This window comes from Vulpes lagopus, chromosome 15 (assembly GCF_018345385.1).
Source record: "Vulpes lagopus strain Blue_001 chromosome 15, ASM1834538v1, whole genome shotgun sequence".
NCBI classification, from domain to species: domain Eukaryota; kingdom Metazoa; phylum Chordata; class Mammalia; order Carnivora; family Canidae; genus Vulpes; species Vulpes lagopus.
The window spans coordinates 24,840,711-24,865,045 of record NC_054838.1 but is presented as its reverse complement, the minus strand read 5'-3'; the positions used below and the strand labels follow the sequence as shown (position 1 = coordinate 24,865,045).

General features: G+C 38.8%; 1 protein-coding gene across 5 annotated transcripts in view; it reads left to right on the top strand.

The window, feature by feature from the left end:
- FAM168A (family with sequence similarity 168 member A) overlaps positions 1-24,335 on the top strand; it is a 188,587-nt gene that overhangs the window by 127,302 nt on the left and 36,950 nt on the right. The window lies entirely within an intron of this gene.

The window sequence follows — 24,335 nt, the reverse complement described above, 5'->3', positions numbered from 1 at the left end:
TGGACCTGTGATACATACTTTCAAATGTTTAATTTTAATCTTAAAGCAGTTCTTTTTTTTAAGATTTTATTTATTTATTCATGAGAGACACATACACACAGAGAGAGAGAGAGAGAGAGAGGCCGAGACACAGACAGACACAGAGGAGAAGCAGGTTTCATGCAGGAAGCCTGATGTGGGACTTGATCCTGGGACTCCAGGATTACGCCCTGGGCCTAAGGCAGGTGCCAAACCGCTGAGCCACCCAGGGATCCCTCTTAAAGTAGTTCTTCATGGTACAGCTTCTTATCACCATTTCACAGTTGAGAAAACCATAGTCACAGTAAGAGACCATGAAACAAAAACAAAAATAGATATTTGAACCCAGGTCTGCTGATTCTGAAGACTGATCTTATTCCTGAACTTGATACCAAGCTGTTTCCTACTTCACTGTCTTTGTGTATGTTGTTTTTCTATCTGGAATACCATTGTCCCCTGACAACTTCAGCTTATTCTTTAAGAACTCAGCTCTGAGCTCAGACAGCACTCTTTCAGGAAGCATTCTGTCTCCCCTACTTGGCTTTAGGCAAATTTTTAACCTTCCAGAGCCTTGGTGCTCCCATTATAAAATGAGGGCAATAATATTCTTTCTTTCATTTTTACCACTTATTCATTATTCTAGGGTTTTTAAAATTTTTTTTTATTTTTTAAGATTTTATTTATTTATTCATGAGAGACACGGAGAGAGAGATACAGAGACACAGGCAGAGGGAGAAGCTGGCTCCATGCAGGGAGCCTGACATGCAGGACTCAATCCCTGGACTCCAGGATCACACCCTGGGGCAAAGGCAGACACTGAACTGCTGAGCCATGCAGGGATCCCTCTAGGGTTTTTTTTTTTTTTTTTTTTTAATTGAAGTATAGTTGACATACAATATTACTTTAGTTTTGGGTGTACAACATACTAATTCAATAAGTCTATTTTGTTGTGCTATGCCCACCACAAGTATACCTACCATCTATCACCCTACCATCTATCACCATGCAACACTAAGACAATATCGTTGACTCTTCTTATGCTGTCCCTTTTATCCTTTTTATTCATTTTATATTTGGAAGCCTGTATGTCCAACTCCTCTTCACCCATTTTGCATCCCCCACCAGCTCCTCTCTGGCAACCATCAGTTTGTGTTTTTTATATATAGGTCTGTTTCTGCTTTTTGTTTATTCATTTATTTTTTATTTTTTATTTTTTATTTTTTTTTATTATTTATTTATGATAGTCATATATATAGAGAGAGGCAGAGACAATGCAGAGATAAAGGCAGAGGGAGAAGCAGGCTCCATGCACCGGGAGCCCGACATGGGATTCGATCCCCGGTCTCCAGGATCGCGCCCTGGGCCAAAGGCAGGCGCCAAACCGCTGCGCCACCCAGGGATCCCATCATTTATTTTTTAGATTCCATATATAAGTGAAATCATGTGGTATTTATCTTTCTCTGTCTTATTTCACTTAGTGAAATATTCTCTAGGTCCATCCATGTTGTCAGAAATGATAAGGTCTCATTCCTTTTTTTTTTTTTTTTTTTTTTTTTTTAATTTTTTTTTTTTTATTTATGATAGTCACAGAGAGAGAGAGAGAGAGAGGCAGAGACACAGGCAGAGGGAGAAGCAGGCTCCATGCACCGGGAGCCCGATGTGGGATTCGATCCCGGGTCTCCAGGATCGCGCCCTGGGCCAAAGACAGGCGCCAAACCGCTGCGCCACCCAGGGATCCCGGTCTCATTCCTTTTTATGAGTAATATTCCATTTGTGCACACACACACATACCCTCCACAACTTTTTTATCCATTCATTTGTTAGTGGACATTTGAGTTGCTTCTATACTTTGGCTATTACAAACAATGCTGCAACAAACATAGGAGTGCATATATCTTTTCAAATTAGTGTTTTTGTTTTCTTTGGGTAAATACACAGTAGTGGAATTATTAGATCATATGATATTTCTGTTTTCATTTTTTGAGGAACCTCCATACTGTTTTCCACAGTGTCTACCAATTTACATTCTCATCAGCCGTGCACACGGGATTCTTTTTCTCCACATCCTCACCAACACTTGTTGTTTCTTGTGTTTTTTATTTCAGTGTGAAATGATATCTCATTGTAGTTTTGTATTTCTCTGATGGTGAGTGATGTTGAGCATCTTTTCATGTGTCTATTTGCCATTTTTATGTCTTCTTTGGAAAAATGTCTATTCAAATTTTCTGCCCATTTTTTTTTTAAGATTTTATTTATTTATTCATGAGAGACTCCGAGAGAGAGGCAGAGGCATAGGCAGAGGGAGAAGCAGGCTCCCTGCAAGGAACCACGTGAGGGACTCAATCCCGGACCCTGAGATCACGCCCTCAGTTGAAGGCAGACGCTCAACCGCTGAGCCACACAGGCATCCCAAAATGTAGTCTTTCTTTTCTTTTTTCTTTCTTTTTTAAGATTTATCAGAGTGGGAGGGGGCGGGCAGCATGAGCAAGCGGGGTGAAGGCATAGGAAGAAGCAGACTGCCTGCTGAGTAGGGAGCCTGATGTGGAGCTCAATCCCAGGACTCCCGGGTCTCAACTCAAACTGAAGGCAGACATTTAATTGACTGAGCCACCCAGATGCCCCTTCTGCCCATTTTTAATTGGATAATTTATTTTTGGGGGTATTGAGTTGTATAAGTTCTATATATATTTTGGACAGATCCTCTGCTTGTTTTTAATTGAATTATTTGGTTTTTTTTTTTGGTGTTGTTTAAGTTCTTTATATATTTTGGACTTTAATCTGTTACTGGATGTATCATTTGCAGCTGTCTTCTCCCATCTAGTAGATTGCTTTTCCATTCTGTTGATGGTTTCCTTCACTGTGCAAAAACTTTCTATTTTTATGTAGTCCCTGTAGTTTATTTGTGCTTTTGTTTCCCTTGCCTGTGCTCACTTTAGCAGAACATATACTAAAATTGTTTCCCTTGCCTTAGGAGATATATCTAGAAAAATGTTCCAATGGGAAGTGTCAAAGAGATTACTATCTGTTTTCTTCTAAGAATTTTATGATTTCAGGTCTCATGCTTAGATTTTTAATTCATTTTGACTTTATTTTTGTGTATGGTGTAAGAAGGTGGTCCAAGTTCATTCTTTTGCACATAACTGTCCAGTTTTCCCAGTGCCATTTTATTAAAGAGACTGTCTTTTCCCCATTGTATATTCTTGCCTCCTTTGTCATAGATTAATTAACCATATAAATATGTAAATGTGTATTTATTTCTGTATTCTCTCTTCTCTTCCATTGATCTATATGTGTACTTTTGTGTCAGTGTCATACTGTTTTGATTTAGGGCTGCTATCAAGATTAAATGAGCTAGTGTAAGGCACTGAGCATGTAATATCTGACACAAAGTAAGCACTTAAAAATGTTATTATTTACAAATAAATAAAGATGGGTAATATATATGATAATAGAAGTAAATGAGAAAATGTATTTAGGTTGTCTAGCATGGTTCTTAGCATATCATGGGCCTTCAAAAATAAAGTGAGTATAAATCCAAGGTGAGGGCAACAGTATGAATAAACACATGGGGAAGTAAGAAGGTGTGGTCAGAGTATAGTCAGTACTTGAGATTAGCTGGAGTAAAGAGTAGAAAAGGGGAAAAGTGGGGAGGCAGCTGGCTGGCTCAGTCAGAAAAGCATGCAACTTTTGATCTCAGGGTTGAGCCCCAAAAATCTTGGGGAGCCTGGGTTGAGCACTAGACTCTTGGTTTCAGCTCAAGTCATGATTTTGGGGTCCTGGGATTGAGCCCCCACATGGGGATCCCCGCTCAGTGGGGAGACTGTTTCAACCCACCCTCTGCCAGCTGCTCCCTTGCTTGTGCTCTCTGTCATATAAATAAATAAAATCTTTAAAAATAAATAAAAATAAATTTGAAAAAAGGGAAAGTGGAAAATAACGCTCAAAAAAATACATGAATAATGGTCTTGATGGCAGGATTGGAGGTGGGGGGTGGGGGGCAGAGAGTTTTGCCCCAGAAGATGGCCATTGGCAGTGAATGGAATATACTGGTTCCTTCTTATAACTGCGCTTTACTGTGTATTCTGTATAACTTCCTATACTGAAACTGGAGGGATCTCAGAGAACTCTTTTTCTGATTGTTCTGTACTTGTTCTATAAGAACACTAAGGTGATGCTTCAGAAATTCCTCAAGTATGTGATTTGATTTTTTAAAATAATTAGAACTAAAGAGACAAACCATAAGAGACTCTTAATCATAGGAAACAAACTGAGGGTTGCTGGAGGGAAGGGGGGGTGAGAGGATGGGGTAACTGGGTGATGGGCATTCAGGAGGGCATGTGATGTAATGAGCACTGGATGTTATATGACTGATGAATCACTGACCTGTACTTCTGAAACTAATAATACATAATAAGTTAACTAATTGAATTTGAATTTTAAAAAATTGAACATTAAAATGTTTAAAAATATTTAGAACAACTTTTATAAACATAAGATGATCAATGTGTTAACTTAAGCTTCTAAGAATGCATGTTAATTAATTAATTTATTTTTTTAAATTTTTATTTATTTATAATAGTCACCTAGAGAGAGAGAGAGAGAGGCAGAGACACAGGCAGAGGGAGAAGCAGGCAGAGGGAGAAGCAGGCAGAGGGAGAAGCAGGCTCCATGCACCGGGAGCCCGACGTGGGATTCGATCCCGGGTCTCCAGGATCGTGCCCTGGGCCAAAGGCAGGCGCCAAACCGCTGCGCCACCCAGGGATCCCTGCATGTTAATTTAAAAAAGAAAAACCCAATAGTTGCAGCTACTTACGTTTGTAAATCAGGATTTTCTCAATGCTAGGCAACCTAAATAACATTCAGAAATATGTTGGAGGTTAAGCCTGATAGAACTATAGCTATTGTCACTAACTTTCAATTTCATATGTTTGTATTTATCGCAGCAGCCTTATTATCCCTATTTAACCTTAATAGTAAATGTTTTGAAATTTCTGTTTGGAAATATTTACTGTATACTAAAATTATTATATATTTATTCTGATAAAATTAATTCCAATAACCAGGAACCACTGAGCAGTAGTTGCTCTATTTTTTTCCTGTTTAATGTCTCAACAACCTAAGTTCCTTTGGCAGAGAGGACTGAGCTACTTTAGTGGACAGAACCCAGGGGAATCCTGTGGGTTTCCTGTGATCCTGGCTGCCTTCATTTTTCCTGAATTGCTAAAGTTGAGAAAGGAGAAAGCAGTTGCATTTATCTATTGATTTGCACAAAAAAGATTAGGCAGTATAATATATTGGAAAGGAAATGAACCTTGTTTCTGCTTGACACATAGTAGAACTTGGTAAATGTATTTTGATCAAATGAACCACAACCAGATTCAAATCCCAGCTCTGTTAGATAATACCTAGGTGACTTTGGACAACTTGCTTTTAACCTCCCTAAATTTAAATTTCTTTCATGAATTAGGATAATATTACTTATTTCATAGGATAGTTATAAGAATTAGATGAGTACTCCTCCCAAGCAAGAGGGGGAGGATTGTTTTTGTTTCTAAGTCTGAAACTATTTTTTTTTAAAGATTTTATTTATTTATTTATTCATGAGACATAGAGAGAGACAGAGGCAGAGACATAGGCAGAGGGAGAAGTAGGCTCCATGCAGGGACCCTGAGGTGGGACTCCATCCTAGGTCTCCAGGATCAGGCCCTGGGCTGAAGGTGGCACTAAACCACTGAGCCACCCGGGCTGTCCTAAGTCTGAAACTATGTTTTAAGTTAATTTCTCTGCTGTAGATTCTAGGACCACATAGGAAAAATAAACTCCAGACAAGTAGATTGATAAAGATACAGATTTCACAGAAGCCAAAGTTTCAAATTCTTAGGGAGACTCTTTTTTAGTCTTGGCTTCCTGTTGTCATTCTGTACTTTTGAGTCAAAAAAAAAAAAAAAAAAAAAACCCACCACTTTTTTTAAAGCTGACCATATGACTCCTCTAGGATCTGAGCTCTTTGGAGGGGAATTTGAATTCCAACTCATGGCCTCTCCAGAGCCCAAAGCCTCATCTCTCACCCCCAGTGACTATAAAAAGTAAGCCCTTTAATTGCCCAGACCAAAAGACCTTCCCATGGCAGTTCAACATCAGCTATGAGAGTTCCTGATTTTTAGTTTCTTCAGTTTTTTACCCCTGGGGATTTCTTTTTCTTTCTTAGAATCTCAACTCTGCCTGTGTTGTTATATAACATGAAATGTTTGTTATACTTATCCAGCTTTTCCAGGTGCTCTGTAGTAGGAAGATTTTCAGGTTATCTTCTCCATAGCGGGAAATAGAAGACCCATGTAAGATAATTTGTAGACAAATGCAAAATATAATGCATTAAAGCAAACATTTGTTATTGTTAGAAACAGTAATGGTTGCATTAAAGAGGATTATCGTTTGTCAAACACATGCTAAGTACTTTTTATATATTAATTATAATCTTCTTAATCATAAACCCCGTAAGTACTCATCTTTTACTGTTAAAGAAATTGGTAGTTTAATTCAGGTCATAAGACTTGACCAGTGTGGGGCACCTGTGTGGCTCAGTGGTTGAGTATCTGCCTTTCGCTGAGTTTGTGATCTCGGGGTCCTGGAATCGAGTCCTGCATCGGGCTCCCCACAGGGAGCCTGCTTCTCCCTCTGCCTGTGTCTCTGCCTCTCTGTGTCTCTCATGAATAAATAAATGGGGCCTTTCAAAAAAAAAAAAAAAAAAAAAAAGACTTGGCCAGTGTATATCACTCCTAAAAATGAGGAAAGATTTGAACTCAGGTCTTTATGATTTTAAATACCTACTCCTTTCACTGTTCCTAGTGTTCTTATAGTGCTATAAACTGATTATAAGATCTTATTCATAATTATAGCAACTATTAAGTAGTTATGAATTATCAATGATATATGTGACTAAACTTATGATACATAAAAGAAGTTTTGGATAATTAAAAAACACATAAAGTTTTTGCGTTGGCAGTAAATATTCTAAAAGTTACCAGTTTTGAGTATGAATTCTCTTGAAAGTACATAAAATAATAAGATTTTAGTTCAATACAATGAAAAAACAAATCCAAATAAAATCCAAATTGGAATTTTTTTTGTTGTGAGTATACTAAAACATCAAAAGAAATTCTTTTTTTTTTTTAAGAAATTCTCATAAAATAGACCTATTTGCTTCAAAAATTAAAATGTGATATGGGGGATCCCTGGGTGGCTCAGTGGTTTAGTGCCTGCCTTTGGCCCGGGGTGCAATCCTGGAGTCCCGGGATCGAGTGCCACGTCAGGCTCCTGGCATGGAGCCTGCTTCTCCCTCCTCCTGTGTCTCTGCCCCTCTCTCTCTCTCTCTCTCTCTCTCTCTCTCCCTACCTCCCTCCCTCCCTCTCTATCATAAATAAATAAATAAATCTTTAAAAAAATAAAATGTGATATGGAGAATATTATAAAAAATAATAATTGTGCAGTAATGGTACAAGAATAGATAGATTAATAATATAATAGCCAGAAAAATACTCTTCCTATTGTATATAAGAATTTATTATGTTAGAAGAGGGATTGTGTGGAAAATCTGTCTTTAAAAATAGAAACTTTGGGGGGAAATAATCTAGCTTTTTCATTATACCATATGTCAAAATTAATATCAGAGTTGAAAATAAGACCTGAAAAACAAAATTTTGAAAAACTTAGAGAAAAATATATATCAAAACTCAAGAGATGGGGATCCTTAGGTGGCTCAGCGGTTTAGAGCCTGCTTTCGGCCCAGGGCGTGATCCTGGAGTCCCGGAATCGAGTCCCAATCGGGCTCCCTGCATGGAGCCTGCTTCTCTCTCTGCCTGTGTCTCTGCCTCTCTCTCTCTGTGTCTCTTGTGAATAAGTAAATAAAAAACCTTTTAAAAATAAGAAAACTCGAAAGGAAAAGGCTGGATTTTATAAAATTTTCATTTTTTTCATAAAAGGAGAAATATAAATTAATACTTCCAGCAAAATTTGACACTAATGAATGAGTATAAAGAACTTACAGGAAGAAATTTATAGGGAAGGAGAAGGGGATTGGGAACTTTTAATTTACATCTCGAAGAATAAATGGTGTTTGGTAGCCTAGAGAGATGAGGCATTCATTAAGAAGTGTTATATGTTTCTGTTATATGCATTAATTCACAATAGATGTGCTCTGTTATTTTTCTCTGTAATAACAATATTTATAAAATACAACGAAATATGTATATAAATAAAACAGCATTATAATGGCAACTTTGCAGAGCATATGACATAAATAGTGTTTATTCTCTACCAAAGCTTTTAATGATATTTTAGGGGGAAAAAAGCCTGTGTATATAAAGAAATGTATAATTTTTCTAAAAAAACAAACAAACATTCTCTCCTAGGTGAGAGGGTTGTTTTTCAGTCTCAGAGGTTCGATGACTAGGGAGCCTCACCTTTGAGGGGCTAGAAGCCTGCTTCTGGCTAGCAGTTTGGGGAGGGCTAGTGGAGGGCAATAGAAAGAAAAGTAGAAGGAAGGGCAAGTCCTCTGTGGTATCCTCTGCTTCAGAAGTAATAGGGTAGTGGCCACAGGGAACAGAGAGGTTGGGAACACTCCTGATTTGAAATTTTCTGTGAAATCTGAGAGGGAAATAAAATATATCCTAACAATTATGATTCCAACACCAGTTCTAATGTGTGAGTTCTTTTCTTACTGCACAGTTCTCCAATACCTACTGGGTGTCCTGAAGTTCAACTCAGTTGATAGCATGGGATTCCACAGGCTAAGGGCTCAATCCCACAAGACTGTCCTCACTTCTGATGCTAATTGCAAGTCCAGGTTATTACCTGTGCTTCTGACTGATGCCTGTAAATCAGAGGTTCCCACAACCACAGCCTTGCATTCAATTAATCTTTTAGAACACCTCATAGAATACAGGAAACCAGTTTACTCACTCGAGATTGCTGGCTTATTATAAAAGTATCTAATTCAGGAAGAGGCAGATGGGAGATACACATAGGTCAAGGAATGTAGAAACAGGCATGGAACTTCCATACCTGCTCCTGAGGGTGCCACCTCCAAGAGTTCACCAACCTGGGAACTCTCCAAACATTATCCTTTTTGGCTTCTATGGAGACTTCATTACATAGGCATGATTGATCAAACCATTGGCCATTGGCAGTTAATTCAGTTTACAACCTCTCACCGCTCTCCATAGGTCATGGGGACAGGACTGAAAGTTCCAACTTTCCAATCGCATGGCTGGTTCCCCTGGCAACCAGCCCCCATTACTTTCCAGAAGGTACTGCATTAACATAAACTCAGGTGTGGTTGAAAGGAGTTTGTTATGAATATCAAGATTTTTTTTTTTAAGATTTTGTTGGAGAGAGAGTACACACGTGTGTGTGTGCTTGAGCGTGCTTGAGCATGGGGTAGGCGAGCAGAGGGGGAGAGAGAAGCAGACTCCCTAATCAGCAGGGGATCCCCTCCCCTCTTGCCCCCAGGACTTGATCCCAGGACTCCAGGATCATGACCTGAGCTGCAGGCCAAGGCAGACACTTAAGGGACTGAGCCACCCAGGTGCCCCAAATATCAAGTCGTCTTTATGGCACTTATCACTTAGAAAATTCCAAGGGTTTTAGGAGCTCTGTTCCAGGAATAAAGATGAAAACCAAATGTATCTTTCCTATTAAAAATGACAATATTGGGCAGCCCAGGTGGCTCAGCGGTTTAGCGCTGCCTTCAGCCCAGGGTGTGATCCTGGAGACCTGGGATCAAGTCCCATGTCGGGCTCCCCGCATGGAGCCTGCTTCTCTCTCTGCCTGTGTCTCTGCCTCTCTCTCTGTGTATCTCTCATAAATAAATAAAATCTTTTTTAAAAAATTACAGTATCACAGAAATACAGTGTATTCCAGTGAACAGCTATCTTGTAGCCAATTGACAGTGTTGTCTCTCTCCTTTTTAAAGTTCCTTTACTGAGCATTTACTATGTGCCAAAAACTGAGCTCACTGCTTTACAGACAATATTTTTATACTTGAAACAGTCCTATGAAGTGGTTATAATTAGCTTCTTGTGCATCTTGGAAAAGAGAGTTTAGAGAATATAATATGTTCATATACTTTAAAACACTTAAAGCATAGATAATATTATAGACTGAATGTTTGTGTTCCCCAAACATTCGTATGTTGAAGCTCTGATCCTTGATGTGATGGTTTTTGGAAATGGGGCCTTTATGAGATAATTAGGTTTAGTTGAGGTCCTGAGGATGGGGCCCTTATGATGACATTAGTGCCCTTATAGGAAGAAGAAGAGACACCAGAGCTGTCTGCCATGTAAGGACACAGCAAGAAGTCTGCCATTATTAGCAAGGTAGGAAAAGAACCCTCAGTTGGCCTGGCATTCTGGTCTTATACTTCCATCCTCCAGACAGTGAGGAATAAATGTCTGTTTAAGCCACTCAGTTTGTGGTATTTTATTATGGCAGCCTAAACTGGTTAATAAAGATAATATAGTTAACACTTGAATACCTTTACATAGATTTACTTACTATGGCAGGAGCCTCTTTAAAGAATGGGGCAGGGATCCCTGGGTGGCACAGCAGTTTGGCGCCTGCCTTTGGCCCAGGGCGCGATCCTGGAGATCCGGGATCGAATCCCACGTCAGGCTCCCGGTGCATGGAGCCTGCTTCTCCCTCTGCCTGTGTCTCTGCCTCTCTCTCTCACTGTGTTCCTATCATAAATAAAAAAATAAAAAATAAAAAAAAAATAAAGAATGGGGCATTTATTTTTCTGAAAGGCCTCAGAAACATTTCTGTGCTAGAAGTTTACAGTGTAGACAAGACCTAAATGTTCTCCACATTTCTTTCTCTTGTTTCTTAAAATGTTTTGATGGTAAGAGCATCCAAGCATCACCAGAGATCTAGAATAGGTGTATTTTGGAGCTGGGTCTCCCCATTTCCAGTCTGTGTATTTATTGTCTCTCTATTATAGAGTAACAACCAAGGTTTCATCCTTGAAAATCTTCCTTGTCTACATCCTCTTCTGGCTACTTCTCAATCCTCTACTGGCCCATATCAGCTCACATGCTCTCCTCCACTCTTGTGCTGAATCCTAAACAAATTTCCTGCTTTCATCTTGCAGCAGATATCTGTTGAAATACTTCATATATACTAACAACATATGACCCTCAAGGTTGGAAAGCTAGGAAATTGTTATGTTCAAAGACTTGTCGTTTTTCAGGTTTTTTTCTAGAATACTTTTTTTTGCTTGGAAAAAAAAAACAATTTAAGAAGCATATTTGTATTTGACACAGTTTTTCAGCAGGGGAACTTGATAATCTGACAACCTGCAGATATAATGAATAATCTGATACATTAGTGAGATTAAAAAAGAATGTCTTACTCTGCAATGGCCCAGGCCCTGAACCCCTCACCGTCTTTTGTGAGGATCACCTGATAGAGATTTTTTAAGACTGACTAGTTCTTTGCAAAGAACTTTTGTGGGGGTTTTTCTCTCATTTTTATTTATTATAGCAAATCTAGAGAGGTAGTCCTGTTTTCTGGATGAAACCACTAGGGATCAGCTTTCCCAAGGTCACACTGTATAGCAGAGCTGAAACCCCAGATTTTCTGCATTCCAAAGCAAATGCTTTTACTACACCAGCCTACTTGGATATATCTTGGACATCATAGTGATTAGGATCTTAGATAAATCTGGGAACTGGATTCTAATTCCTGAAACTGTTCCACAAAACCCCCTTCTGATACTCAACTGATCTTTACTCAGAAAAGACTTCTCAGATCACTTAATAACTTTTTTGCCTATGACTGAAAAAAGGTCTCTAAGAAGAATTCTTATTAACTGTTCTCTCTGTGGTTACCAGTAATCTTGTTGTTAAATCCAATGGAATTTGATCAGCCTTCATCCTATTTGACACCCCTGTATCATTTGATTCTCCGGATTCTTCCCTTCTAGAAGTTTTCTCTTTTCTTGCTCTTCATTGGTTACAATGTAGTTTTTCTGTGGTTTATTTTTCCATTTGTTTTTCCTTTCTTCCTTTCTGGCTATTCCTGAATCTGTCTGCTTTCTAGTTTTTCTTTCCCCACTCACCCAGGAAAAGTTGGTGTTGCCTAAGACCCCAGTTTCTCTTCTACTTAGCTCCAGCTACTATCTGTAGGCTGATGATTCATAAACTCTAACTCTGCATTAAACCTCTCTTCTGAGCGCTAGACCAGTTTATCCACGTGTCTTCTGAACATCTTCTTCATGAATCTCTTACACTTTGCTCAGACGCATTAAGTCTAAAACGGACTTTATCTTTCCTGTATTATCCTTTCCCTATAACTCATTTTTCCTTTTATCAGTTTATAATTGGTGCCATCATTCACCTGTTCCCTCAAATCAGAAACATAAGAGTCATTCTTGATACCCCTTTTTCTTTTGCCTTTTAAAGTTAGTTACTAAGTCTTATCCTCTTTTTTAAAAAAATAGGTTTATTTATTTATTTGAGAGAGAGAGAGTGCACAGTGTGAGTGCTGGGGGGAGCAGAGGGAGAGAGAGAATATTGAGCAGACTCCCCACTGAGCACAGAGGCTGACATGGGGCTCAGTCCCAGGACCCTGAGATCATGACTTGAGCTGAAATCAAGAGTTGACTGCTTAACCAACTGAGCCACCCAGGCATCCCCATCCTTTTTTTTTTTTTTTTTTTAATTGTGGTAAAATACACATAACAAAATTATTTGCCATCTTAACCATTTTTAAGTATACAGTCATATTAAGTACATTCAAATTGTTATGCAAGCATCACCACCATCCATACATAGAACTCTTTTCATCTTATAAAACTGAAACTATATATCCATGAAATAACAATTCTCCATTCTCCCCCTTTCCCCAGCCTCTGGCAACTACCATTCTATATATTGTGTCTCTATTAATTTGACTACTCTATATACCTCATATAGGTATACTCTATATACCTATATGTATGGAATCATACAGTATTTGTCCTTTTGTTTCACTCATCATGATATCCTCAAGGTTGATCTATGTGTAGTATGTGTCAGCATTTCCTTTCTTTTTTAGGCTGAATAATATTCTCTTGTGTGTTTGGGCCATATTACTTAATCCATTCATCTCTCAATGAGTACTGGGTTGCTTTCACTTTTTGGCTACTGTGAATATACTTCTATGAACATAGGTGTACAACTATCTCTTTGAAACCTTGTTTTCAATTCTTTTGAGTACATATCTAGAGATGTAATTGTTGGATCATATGGGTAATTCTGTTTTTAATTTTTGGGGGAACCTGAATACTGTTTCCCGCAGTGACTGCACCATTTTATACTCCTACCAGCAGTGCACAGGGTTCTACATCCTTGCCAACACTTGTTTTTGATTTTTTTAAATTTATTTTATTTTTTAAAGATTTATTTATTTGAGAGAGAGCATACATATGCGTGCATGAGAAAGGGGAGGAGGAGAGAGAAAGGGAGAGGGAGAGAGAGAATCCAAGGCTGACATAAGTAATATAGGAGGTTTGAAGACAGCTCTTCCTTACTTAGAAGCTCAAATGAATTACGACTTCAACTATTGTTCTAAAAAAGAAAATTTGCTATAAACCAAGTTTGTTTTCTCTGAGGATCTGTGCTGTCTCTACATAATTAATTCATAAGTAGAAAAATCTCCCTGTTTCATGTGATCCATCCAGAGGGTTTGACAAGTCACAACAGATACCCAAATTAAATGTTCTGAATCTCAGTTCATTCACCTACAAAGGGAAGAACAATCTCTTCCACCCTGGCTACCTGTCCCAGACTCTCCTTGCCATGGCAGACGGCTACTCACTTCTCTCTTTCTTCCTTTCTTCCCTTCCTTTCCTTCTTTTTTTCAAAATTGAATGAGAGTCTAGTCTGTATCAATCCCTGTGCCAAATACTGGTGATATGCATGCGCACCTCAGAGATGTTACAGGTTCCATTTCAGGCCATCACAATAAAGTAAACATTGCAGTGAAGTGAGTCAAACAAATTTTTCTGTTTCCTAGAACATATAAAAGTTATGGTTAGGGGCGCCTGGGTGGCTGTCGGTTAAGCATCCAACTCTTGATTTCAGCTCAGGTCATGATCTCAGGGTGTGAGATTGAGCCTGAACAACAGGGGGTCTGCTCAAGAATCTGTCTGCTCTTCTCCCTGCTCGCTCCCACTTTCTCTTCTCTCTCAGTCTCAAAAAAATGTTTAAAACAAGCTGTGTTTAATACTGTACTGTAGTCTATTAAGTGTGCAACAGCATTATGTCTAAAAAATTGTATATACCTTAATTAAAAAATAATTTATTGATGGGCAGCCCTGGTGGCTCAGTGGTTTAGCACCACCTTTGGCCCAGAGCCTGATCCTGGAGTCCCGGGATGGAGTCCCACGTCGGGCTCCCTGCGTGGAGCCTGCTTCTCCCTCTGCCTGTGTGTCTGCCTCTCTCTCTCTCTCTCATGAATAAATAAAATCTTAATAATAATAATAATAATAATAATTTATTGCTAAAAATATATAAATATAAACTGTCCTCTGAGATCTCAGCAAGTAGTAATCACCAATCAGAGATCACCATAACAAATAAAACAACGAAAAAGTTTGAAATATTGTGAGAATTACCAAAATGTGAGACAGAAACATGAAACAAGCAAATGCTGTTGGCAAAATTGCACTGAGATTGCTTGTCTCAGTGTTGCCACAACTTTAATTTATAAAAGCCACACTATTTGTAAAGCACGATAAAATGAGGTATGCCCATAATGATGACTAATAACAAAACAATGGCTACTAAAGCATTAGTACCTAATAAGAGCATAACTACATACCAGATGTTTTACACATGAGTGTCTTGGAAATAAAGCAGCATAAGGTGAATAGAAAGAGAACTAGTTTAGCTGCCAAAGTTTTAGGTTCTATATCCAGCTTTGATATCTGTCAGTCTATCTGTCTAAAAAATATTTATATTTATTCATGGTACATCAAGGGCTGAGTAATAGGGATACAAAAGTAAATGAGACCTTGAATTCATGGTGAACTGTAATAAGTGTTTTCCTTAGGTACTTATGAGATCTCAGGTTCCTCACCTGAGAAGAGGATTGGACCTGATGATCTCTAGTGAAACTATAGATCTAAAGAAAAACATAATTCCAGACACCATTTGGAGTAAAAATATAGATACATAAGTTAGCAGGAAATGGGGTGGCAGGATCTGAATGTTCAGGTCATAAAAACCTTCTCTTGCAAGCTAAGGAGTTTGGATTTCAACCAAAGGACAGTGATATATCATTAAGGGATTTTAAGTACTTGAATGAGGTGGTCTAATTTTCAACTTAGAAAAATGATTTTGGCTGCTATATAAAGAATGCATTGGGGAGAAGGTATGTGACAAATCAGGAAGACCAGTTAGGGGAAAATGTAAATAATCCAAGAAAGAGTAATAATGGCTTAAAAAGGGTAGGGAGGTTGGGAAAGAAGTTTTGATCTGAGAAATGTAAAGAATTAAAAAAAAAAAAGATATTTTACATCCATTAGAATAGGTATTATTAAAAAAAAAAAAACACAAGTGGGGCACCTGGGTGGCTTAGTTGGTTAAGTGACCAACTCTTGGTTTTAGCTCGGATCATGATCTCAGGGTCCTGGGATTGAGCCCTGCATTGGTCTCCACATTCAGCAGGGGTGTCTGCTTGAAGGTTCTCTCCCTTTTGCTCTGCTCCCCCCCCCCCATATGCGTGCACGCTCGCTTTCTCTCAAATAAATAAATCTTTAAAACAAAAGTTGACTCTCCAATGACATTTTCTCTGAAGCTTGAGAAAAGGGGGCCCACAAAACCCCTGAAAATAATGAATAAGAGGTAAAATACTTTACAACTTAGAAAATTCTTTACCATTTGTAACCTCATGAGTCCTTACAACAGTACCGTGTGGCAGAAATTTTTATTAAAACAGACATTTGGGCAGCCCTGGTGGCTCAGCGGTTTAGCGCTGCTTCAGCCCAGGGCCTGATCCTGGAGACCCAGGATCGAGTCCCATGTCAGGCTCCCTGTGTGGAACCTGCTTCTCCTCCCTCTGCCTGTGTCTCTGCCTCTCTCTCTCTATGTCTCTCATGAATAAATAAAATCTTTAAAAAAATAAAAATAAAACAGATTTTTCCAAAGACTCAGAAATCTGTATAAGTTCATACTGTTAGTAAATTGCAAGGCCACGACTAGAGCGTAGGTTTAGTGGACTCCAAATCCAAATCCAATGTTCTTCTTACTTAACCAAGCTATGTCAGGCAAGCAAGCCCTCTTTGGGTTTTGAAGAGAACACAAGCAGTAAGTGTATCTGCTCTGATACATTAAGTGTGATGTCAAGACAAAAAGCAGATGAATTAGATCTTGTCTTAGTAAGAATCATGCACATTAAACTAATTTGCCGTTTGCTTATGACTGATTTACTTTCCCGGATCACAAAATGATTTCCCACTTCTGTAGAAAAGATCAACCTTTTCTCCCAAAGAAAGAAGTGTTGGTGGTGTTAGGTTATTATTCCCCTGCTCCTTCTTGGCTTCCTGTTTTCTATAGGAGTTGTTCATTTATTTTATGTGTTTCTAGACCGTGAGCTCCTTGAGGGCAGCAGTTATGTACCTTCTATGTCTAGAATAGAGTAAGCAGTTAGTTACTTATTAAATATTCATTGGATTATTTATCATTATGTTTTCATTATGTTTATATTATATTGGTACTGTTGGTGTTGATAATTATTATAGTAATGACTATTTGGAGTGCCAGGCACTTTACAAACATTGTCTCCAATTCTTTTAATAACTGTACAAGGGAGAGCTATCATCATTATGCATATGAGGCAATAAGGTTCAACTATATTAAGTAATTTGCCCAAGGTCATGTAGCTTGTGTTACCTTCAGTGAAATATAAGTAGACTTAAAACTTACTTTATTGTGGCAAAATATACATAAAACTTACCATTTGAACCACTTTTAAATGTATAATTTATTGACATTAAGTACCTTCACATGTTATGTAACCATCCCCAGCATATCTAAAACTTTTTCATCATCCCAAACAGAAATTCTGTGTCTGTGAAATAATAATTCCCCATTCCCTCCTCCCACTTGTCCCAGGAACCTCTAATTTCTGCACTGTTAAAGGGAAGAGTAAGCCAAGTGGATGCCCTCTTCCCCTCCAGTAGAGATCTGTTTATGCCTATTTTATATATTAAACTTCCAGATGGGATTTTATTTAACAAAAAGTGTTCTGCTGCCATAGCAGGAGTTAGATGAACTGCTCAAGATGAACTCTGACCTTCCAATTTTCTTAATACACTCTGTTCTTCAAATTTAAGATTATCATCAGATCACAAAACTTTGTGAAGACACATGTATACAATTAGTGTGTGTCCTTTGTGTATATTGCCCCTCCACGCAGACATGTAAGAAGACAGTTATAGTACAGTGAGACAAATGCTATGGCAAAGGATGTGCCACTATATTCCAAGAGCCTAACATAATAAATAGATGTACAGATTGCCATGAAAACTTGGTAGGTAAGTGGAAGAGGCCACAACTCTGGCAGAGATTGGTGTCAGGAAAGCCTTCTAAGAAGTCAAGCATGGAACTAGGTCTGGAAAGCACAAGGAGGAGCTGAGTTCCAGATCTGCTGCTGATGACTCAAGACCCTGGACAAGGCCTACCAATCCATCTCTCTTATCTTCCTTGCCATCCAGACTAAGGAGCTTAAATACGCTGTTTAGCAGTTCCCCTGCCAGCTCTAACATTCTGGGTATTGATTTAAAAATTTTATTAGCTGTCTTTCATTATAAAACAGCTGGCTAACTCATTCCGTTAATCTATTTATTTTACCTCTTCTTAACAAAATTCTCTGTACCCTTTCTTGGAATCCCCAGTATTAACAAGAGTTCAGAAACCGGGAAAATGAGGCGGCATGAGAACCCTCTCCTATGGTGGCTGTACCTTTTGTCAGCCCAGGGCTTTTTACCCTAGAGCTCTTCACATTCTTGGGCAAGATCAGTAGGGAATCATGAAAGCCTTTTCACAAGTATCCTCCTGTGAAAGGTCAGATATTGTCCTAGCCACCACCAGTGCCCCTGTCCTGCTAATTAAGCTCCTGCTATTTATTTATTTATTTATTTATTTATTTATTTATTTTTAAATTTTTTTAAATTTTTTTATTTATTTATGATAGTCACAGAGAGAGAGAGAGAGAGAGAGAGAGGCCAGAGACACAGGCAGAGGGAGAAGCAGGCTCCATGCACCGGGAGCCCGACGTGGGATTCGATCCCGGGTCTCCAGGATCGCGCCCTGGGCCAAAGGCAGGCGCCAAACCGCTGCACCACCCAGGGATCCCAAGCTCCTGCTATTTAATTTCATTTTCTCTTAGTTACTTCTGGTTCTCAGTCAATGGAAATATAATTTTGTGGCCATGAATACAGCTGAAAATTGGTGGGATGTTGACAAAGGACTTTTGGCTGTGCTACATAGATTCTTAGTGGAATGACTTGTGTTTTATGTAGTGAGGAGATTCCCCACTAGAAGTCAGAAGGCCTGAATTAGACTTCTGGCTCTGCCTCTAACTGAAAACTTGAACAAGTCTCTTTGTTTTGGAGGACATCAGTTTCCTCCTCTTAAAGGAGGAATAATAATACCTACTTTATCACTTATTTGTGAGACTTAAGGAGATAATTGATTTGTAAGAGCTTGTTAAATGAGACAAAGTCAAGAGTGGAACTGGGTCCATAATTGCACCAGATGTTCTTATCTTGGGGGTTAACTACTTGGGCAGACTGAACCCTGGGAGGCCTGGAGGTTGATGAGATTAGCAACTTTGCTGGTGATGAAACTTTTTTTTTTTTTTTTTTTTTGCATGTTTTGAAGAATATTCCCTGGCAAATGGGGTGTTGCAGAATTGGCCTGCTTCCTGGAGGTCCACTTACCAAGGAATCACAGGGTTTCTGGGCAGCAACTGAAAAGGTCTAGAGCCTGGGGAAAAAGGGATGCCTGGGTAGAGAGGACACCTTCTTATATCCCAAGCACTACAGAGTAAGTTTGTTTCTCCTGTGGATGGGTTAATAATAACAGCTATCTATTATTAACAATAATGGTTGCTATTTGTGGGCATCCATTATTGGCCATGCACAGCATTTTGGAAACTTTCTTACCCAAGTGTACTTTACAATAAGGGAGAACAAACTCATCCCTGGATTAGTGAGGGGGATAGCTCAGAGCAGGTACTTCAAGGTTAAAATTTATTTGAAGCCTGTGCCTTACTTTCAAAATGCATATGACTTTCCTCTTAACTCACCATTATATACTTGTTTTCTATACCACAAATAATTTAAATTATTTACTCTTTGGTATAATTACCCTACCAAGATAGCACATCATATTTGTTCATTTACCCTTTAGCACCCACAGGGGTTCCTGCTCCAGTGTGAGAACTGTATCATCATTATTTTAGTTAACCCTTATTTTCCAAAGTTTTTTTTATTTATTTATTTATTTTTTTTATTTTCCAAAGTTTTAATAGATATAGACACAAGTCGGGATCCCTGGGTGGCGCAGCGGTTTGGCGCCTGCCTTTGGCCCAGGGCGCGATCCTGGAGACCCGGGATCGAGTCCCACGTCAGGCTCCCGGTGCATGGAGCCTGCTTCTCGAATCCCACATCAGGCTCCCGGTGCATGGAGCCTGCTTCTCCCTCCGCCTGTGTCTCTGCCTCTCTCTCTCTCTCTGTGACTATCATAAATAAATAAAAAATTAAAAAAAAAAAAGATATAGACACAAGTCAAGAAAGATGGAAAGACTTGTCCCTGTCACAGAACCAGAAAGTAGTGGAGGGGCGGAATCAAGCCTAGTTTGGATATTCCATACTCTTAATCACTGAGCTACTTATAGTCTGTATTTACTGCTTTATAATCATTTATATTTCTATAACATACATACCTCTTACAGGCAATCGCTATGTCCTCAGTGCTTCACACAGCGCCTAATACAAAGTAAATTCAGTGACCGTTGACTGGTTGAATGAATAAATGTCTAAATTATCAAGCCGTCAATAATGAAGCCTTTTCAGAGGTCCCATAAGTATCTGGCAAATTGACTTCAGGTTTTGGAATAAACATTTTTGTCCTAAGACTCTTCTCTAAAGTGGTGATGCGCAGTTAACTCTAAGCCAGTACCTCCACACAGAAAATGATAATATTTATAGAGAACTGGATAAACAGACAAGGCTGCCCAGGAGCTCCTGTGCCCCACTTCCTTCATAGACACTCTATATGCTTAAGGAATTAGTATCTCAATTCACCTGTAACCCATTGACAGCTCCTAAGCTACCATGAATAGTATCTATTATCTGTTTTTTGTCTTCCCATTTCCCCAGGATATACTAACACACATTCTATCAGCTCCATCCTTGTACCTATCCATCCCTCATCATTGCTGTCATGAGCACAGGTGTATTGTGGAAAAAGCTTGAGAGTTTGGACCCAATGGTGGGTTTCTAAGATCTCTCTGATTTACTGATTTATATCTTATATCATTGGCTTCAGGTGTAGGAACATGTTAGAGATGAGAATTATTAGACCTTACCCCAGACCCGTGGAATCAGAACCTCAGGAGGTAGTTCCCAACAATCTATTTTCACAAGCTTCTTCGAAGATTCTGATGCTCGTACCTGCCATCTAGTGTAAGTGTTCAGTAAATAAGCATTCTCTTCTCCCAAATCTGAGTTTGTATAGGAATCTTACCATCATTAATGCCATAATTTCTCTGGGAAATGCTTTTTGAGTTCCAAACAGCTTTAGGAACAGAGATCATGTGTCAGCTATGACATATGTATTAGCTGTGACAGAGGGGTGGCTATCCCCTTCTCAGAAAGATTAAGAGCTCTGTGAGCCAGCAGCCTAAACCTTGGACATTGGAATAGAAGCTACAGCTTCCATCAAGTTAGCCAGCAATCCTATCTTTTTCCCTGCACATGTTAGGAAAACTAAATAATCGGCCCCCAAAATTGGCTTTAAAAGGACTCATGTGGGTTGAGGTCAAAAGTGTGATTACTTGAAATTTGCTCTGCTGGTGGGGAAGGTACTTGAATTTAAGTGTCTAAATCAGATTTTTGCTATTACTGCTCTCAGCAGGAAAAGAGGCAGAAAAATCAATAGTCTGTGGTCTTGTTTAAGCTACAAAACCACACTTCTTGTTACCTCCAAAGATCTCTGGCTGCCAGGGAGAGACTTTGGCTTTCAGTGTCACCACAGCTGCTGTCATGTCATGATTCTAAATTTATGCTGGGTTCCTTGAACTCTGTTCTCTTATATGTGCATGATAGGAGGCCTGGAATCTTTGTGGTGCCATGAGATAGGTAGGTATGAGCATCCAGTACCTGGCTCCAGATCTTCCTTCCCTTTTCCCTCTTTACGGTAACCCCTGAGCTGGGAGAGTTGAATTGAGAAATGCAGACAAGAGGCACCTGGATGGCACAGTTGGTTAAGTTGGTTTCAGTTCAGGTCATGATCTCAGGGTCATGAGATCAAGCCCTGCATTGGGCTCTGCACTAAGCACAGAGTCTTCTCAAGACTCTATTTCCTCTCCCTCTGCCCTTCTCCTCTATTCTCATTCTCTCTCTCTCTCTCTCTCTCTCTCAATCTCTGAATTAAGTAAATAAACCTTAAAAAGAAATGCAGACAAGAGGGTTGGGCACAGTGTCCAAAGGGGGTGGCCTCTTCCTGAGTGATTTAAGTTACTGACAATCCTTGACTTTCCTGAGGAGCTTTGGAACCTTAAGGAAGAAGGCTGAGTGAGTAGTATTATTGCAATCAGTTCATTTGAGTACCCATTCCCTACCAAGTTCAATGCTAAGTGTTTCTTATATAGCTTAATGGTTAGGACTGCCTCGTTTTGAATATTAATTCCATCATTTGATTGCTGTGTATCACATGAATACCTGAAGATGCTACTGGAAGGCTTGATTAATGGTAGCTTAAACAAATAGAAAGTATATTTTTCTTACATAAAAAAAAATGTCTAAGGACATCTGTGTGACTCAGTTAAACGTCTGCCTGTGGCTCAGGTCATGATCTCAGGGTCCTGAGATCAAGCCCTGCATCGGTCCTCTGCCCCTCGTGCTCTATCACTCACTCTCAAATAAATAAAATCTTTGAAAAAAAGATTCTCTCTCCTCCTCTCACTGCTCCTCCCCCCACTCATGTGCACATGGTCTTTAACAAACAAAAAATCAATTATATTTCTATACAGTTGTAATAAATGATCCAGAAATGAAATTAACAAAACAATTCCATTTACAGTAACCTCAAAATGAATAAAATACTCAGGGATAAATTTAACAAAAGGAGTACAAAACTTATACTTTGAAAACTACCAAAAATATTGTTGAAAGAAATTAAGGATCCAAATAATTGGAAAAACATCCCATGTTCATGCATTGAAAGCCTTAATATTTTTAAAGAGGTAATAGTTCCCAAATTGATCTACAGATTCAATATAATCGCTATCAAAATCCTGGCTAATTTGTTTCAAGATTTTGACAAGCTGTACCTAAAATTCACATGGAAATTTAAAGGACCTATATTAGTCAAAACAATCTTGAAAAGAACAAAGTCGGAGGACCCATACTTCCCAATTTCAAAGCTTATTAGAAAAGTATGATAATAAAGACAATGTGGTTTTGGCATAAGGATGACATGGATCAGTGGAATAGAATTGAGTATCCAGAATCCAGCTCTCACATTTACGGTCAGTTTTCTTTTGTCTTTTTCTTTTCTTTTTTTTTTTTTTAAGATTTATTTATTTATTTATTCATGATAGACATAGAGAGGGAGAGAGAGGCAGAGACACAGGCAGAGGGAGAAGCAGGCCCCATGCCAGGAGCCCTATGCGGGACTCCATCCCGGGACTCCATCCCAGGACTCCAGGATCGCGCCCTGGGCCAAAGGCAGGCACTAAACCGCTGAGCCACCCAGGGATCCCCTACGGTCAGTTTTCAACAAGTGTACCAAAAACAATTCAATAGAGAAAGAATAATCTTTTCAACAAATGGTGCTGGGACATGGTATATCCACATATGAAAGAATGAAGTATCTCACCCAACAGGCAAATATTAACTCAAATGGATCAAAGACCTAAATATAAGAGCTAAAACTATAAAACTTGTACAGGAAAACTTGGAGATAATCTCTGTGAGCTTAGATTTGGCAATACTTTCTAGTTATAACATCAATAACACAAACAGCCAAAGGTAAAAAATAAATAAATTGGACTTCATCAAAAGTAAAAACTTTTAGGAGGCCTGGATGGCTCAGTGGTTGAGTGTCTGCCTTTGGCTCAGGGCATGATCCCAGGGTACCAGGATCGAGTCCTACATCAGGCTCTCCACCAGGAGCCTGCCTCTCCCTCTGCCTATGTTTCTGCCTCTCCCTGTGTGTTTCTCATGAATAAGTAAATAAAATATTAAAAAAAAAACTTTCATGTTTCGAAGGACACCATGAAGAAAACAAAAAGCCCACAGAATGAGGTAAAATATTTGCAAATCATCTATCTGATAAGGGACTTGTATCTAGCATATATCAAGAACTCTTGCAACTCAGAAAGACAAAATCCAATTAAGAAATATGCAAGGAACCTGAATAGACAATTCTCCAAGGAAGATATACAGATGGCTAATAACCACATGAAAAAATGTTTGACATAATTATCAGGGAAATGCAAATCAAAACCACCATTAGATACCACTTTACACCCCTAGGATGACTAATCAAAAAGTCAGGCAACAACAAGTGTTGACAAGGACGAGGAGAAATGGAGGACACTCATACTGCTGGTGGGAATGTAAAAAATAGTGTAGCCACTTTGGAAAACAGTCTGTTTCGTTCCTTAAATGGAATTCCTGTCTCTGACTTTGCTTGTATTGGGTTTTTGTTTTGTTTTTTTGTTTTTTTGGTGTTTTTTTTTTTGGTTTTGTTTTGTTTGGATGTCAGTCCTTATCTTTGCCTGTCAGAATCCTGCCATCTTACTGGAACTCAAAATCCAATTTCCCAACTGCTAGGTTGTGTATCTCTAGGTATTATAAAGTTGCCCTTCAGAATGCTTTTACTGATTCCCATGGCTTTAGATCCTCCCCAACACTTGATATTGTCACATTTAAAATTTTTGTTCAGTCTGATAGATGTAAAATATTTCTTTCCATTTATTTGCATTTTGCTGATAACATATGATTGAATATCTTTTCCTATTCTCATTCTTTTCCCTAGTATTTGAAT